The sequence below is a fragment of the Zingiber officinale genome, chromosome 2B (assembly GCF_018446385.1).
Source record: "Zingiber officinale cultivar Zhangliang chromosome 2B, Zo_v1.1, whole genome shotgun sequence".
NCBI classification, from domain to species: domain Eukaryota; kingdom Viridiplantae; phylum Streptophyta; class Magnoliopsida; order Zingiberales; family Zingiberaceae; genus Zingiber; species Zingiber officinale.
The window spans coordinates 26,831,022-26,833,940 of NC_055989.1; positions in this window are offsets into that span (position 1 = coordinate 26,831,022).

Sequence of the window (2,919 nt, forward strand, 5' to 3'; positions counted from 1 at the left end):
TTTTGGCAGGATAAGCAGGTATTCACCAACTTTTGAGCGTCCCTCTATAAAGTAGGCCAGAAATACCCGGCTAGGAGTACCTTGCGAGATAATGTCCGACCTCCTACATAACTGCCACAGCATCCCAGATATATTTCTCGTAAGTCTTGGTCCTCCTCCTCCATACCCAGGCATTTGAGTAAGGGTCTAGAGAAGGACCTCTTATATAGTTGATCCCCTATCATGACATAAGCATGGACTTGTTTCCTGACCAGCCGTGATTCCTCTGGGTCAGCCAGTAAAGTACCCTGCCGAAGATAGCTGATCATGGACACCCACCAATCAATAGTTGCTTCCCTATTGTTCTGCAAATCTATCTGAGCTATAAGGAAAGTTTGCGCGGTTTACCTGTCCAACACCCAAGTGGTTAAGGAACTGGCCATCTTTGCTAGCTCATCCGCCTTCTCGTTTTCTGCCCTGGGGATCTTAGTTACTGTAACCTCTGCAAATTCTTGTTTCATCTTCTCATATGCTTCCCTGTATACTTGTAACTTGTCATAATTTACCACAAAGTTGTCGGTCACTTGCTGAGTTACTAGCTGGGAATCTGAGTAAATGATTACCCGGGCAGCCCCTACATGCCGGGCTACCCGCAGTCTTGCCAACAAAGCCTCGTATTCTGCCTCATTGTTAGTGGCTCAAAAATTCAACCGGACAGCCAACTGAAGTATATCCCCTTGGGGAGATATCAACAAGACCTCGACCCCGCTTCCTTGGTGATTTGCTGACCCATCTACGTAGATCATCCAGGTTTCCTCAGAGTTAGTCTGATGGATTTCTTTTAGGAAATCTGCCAAGGCTTGTGGTTTGATAGTTGTGCGTGGCTGGTATTGTATGTCATATTCTCCTAACTCCGTTGCCCATTTGATAAGCCGACCTACGACTTGTACATTAGTCAGGGCTCTTCCCATGGTGCTATTGGTCAGAACTATTATAGGGTGTGCCAGGAAGTATGGTCTTAACCGCCGAGCCATGAGAACCAATCCATAAACCAACTTCTCAAGGGCTGTATATCAAGACTCGGCCCCTTTTAATAGATGACTGAAGAAATACACTAACCGTTGTACATTATCATGTTCTTTAACAAGCACAGCCTCTACGACCTCAGGGGTGGCAGATAAGTAGACCCATAGTGGTTCTCCGACAATCGGCTTGAATAAAGACGGCAGAGCCTCCAAATACTTCTTTAGCTTCTCAAAAGCTTGGGTACATTCTTCATCCCATTGGAACTTGGAGGCCCTCCTGAGAACTTTGAAGAAAGGAGCAGCCCGGTCTGCGGATCTGGAAATGAACCTTGACAGGGTTGTTATTCTGCCAACCAGCTTCTGCGTTTCCTTCAAATTCCGGGGAACTTGCATATCACGTAGTGCCCGAACTTTTTCTGGATTAGCTTCTATTCCTCGCTCGGTCACTAGGTAGCCTAAGAACTTCCCTCCTTTAGCTCCAAACAAGCATTTTAATGGATTCAACTTCAGCCCTTATTATCGGAGAGTCCTGCAGGTTTCTTCTACATCCTTGATCAGATTCATGGCTAAAGGGGACTTAATGAGTATATCATCCACATAAACCTCCACGTTGCTCCCGATCTGCTCCCGGAAGATCTTATCCATCATCCTTTGGTACATGGCTCCTACGTTCCTAAGACGAAAGGGCATGACAGTATAGCAGAAGGCACCATCAGTCGTAATGAAGCTAACCTTTTCTTGGTCCTCCACTGCTAAGGGGATCTGATGATACCCCTGGTAGGCATCCAGCATACAGATCCTCTCGCAACCGGCAGTTGAGTCCACCATCTGATCGATCCGGGGCAGAGGATAGCAATCCTTGGGACTAGCTCGATTGATATCTCGGAAGTCTATGCATACTCTCCACTTATTGTTGGGCTTCTTTACTAAGACTACATTGGAGAGCCAGGATGGGAACTGCACCTCTCGGATGTGGCATGCCTTCTTGAGCTGATCCACCTCAGCTCTGATTATTTTGTTATGGTCGGTCGAGAAGTTCCTTTTCTTTTGCTTGACCGGTCGGGAGTCCGATAGTAGATGTAACTTGTGCTCTGCTACTTCAGGCCTGACTATGGGTAACTCCTCTGTAGACCAAGCGAAGACATCCCGGTTGCGGATAAAAAATTAGACTAATTCTTCCTTGAGAGGAGGAGGCAGATCGCTTGCTATGCGAGTTAGACTTTTGGGGCGTTTCACATATAATGGTACCTCCTCCCAAGGGATGAGCTCTTCAGCCATGGTCAGGGGCTCTTCCTAGACGGCGTGGACTCCCCCATCTTGCATCCTTTGATTTTTGCGAGCTTCTACTCGGACCATATCAACATCGCATCTTCGGGAGACTTTCTGCTCACCCTTAACTTCCCCGACCTGCTCTCCCACAAGAAATTTGATCTTTTGATGGAAGATAGAAACAGCAGCCCAAAATTCATGCAGGACGGACCTTCCCAGAATGTTGTTATAAGAGGAGGGGGAATCAACCACTATAAAAGTTCTCCTCCTAGTGCGCACTAATGGCTCAGTGCCCAGAGAGATGACCAGCTTGATCTGACCCATGGGCTTCACTTCATTGCCTGTAAAGCCATATAGAGAAGTGGCCACGGGCTGGAGTTCAGTGCCATCGATCTGCATCTCCTCAAATGCGGCTCTGAACAAAATATTAACCGAGCTTCCGGTGTCAATGAAAACTAGGGCCACTCGGCTATTGGCAATAATGGCCTTGATGATAAGGGTGTCGTCATGAGGCAGCTCCAAACCTTCCAGGTCTACCTGCTCGAAGATGATGACAAGGCCAGAGGCCTGCTCCTGGCTGCATCCAACAGTATGGACCTCCAAGCGACGCACATAGGACTTGCGCGCTCTCCCCGAATCTCCATCG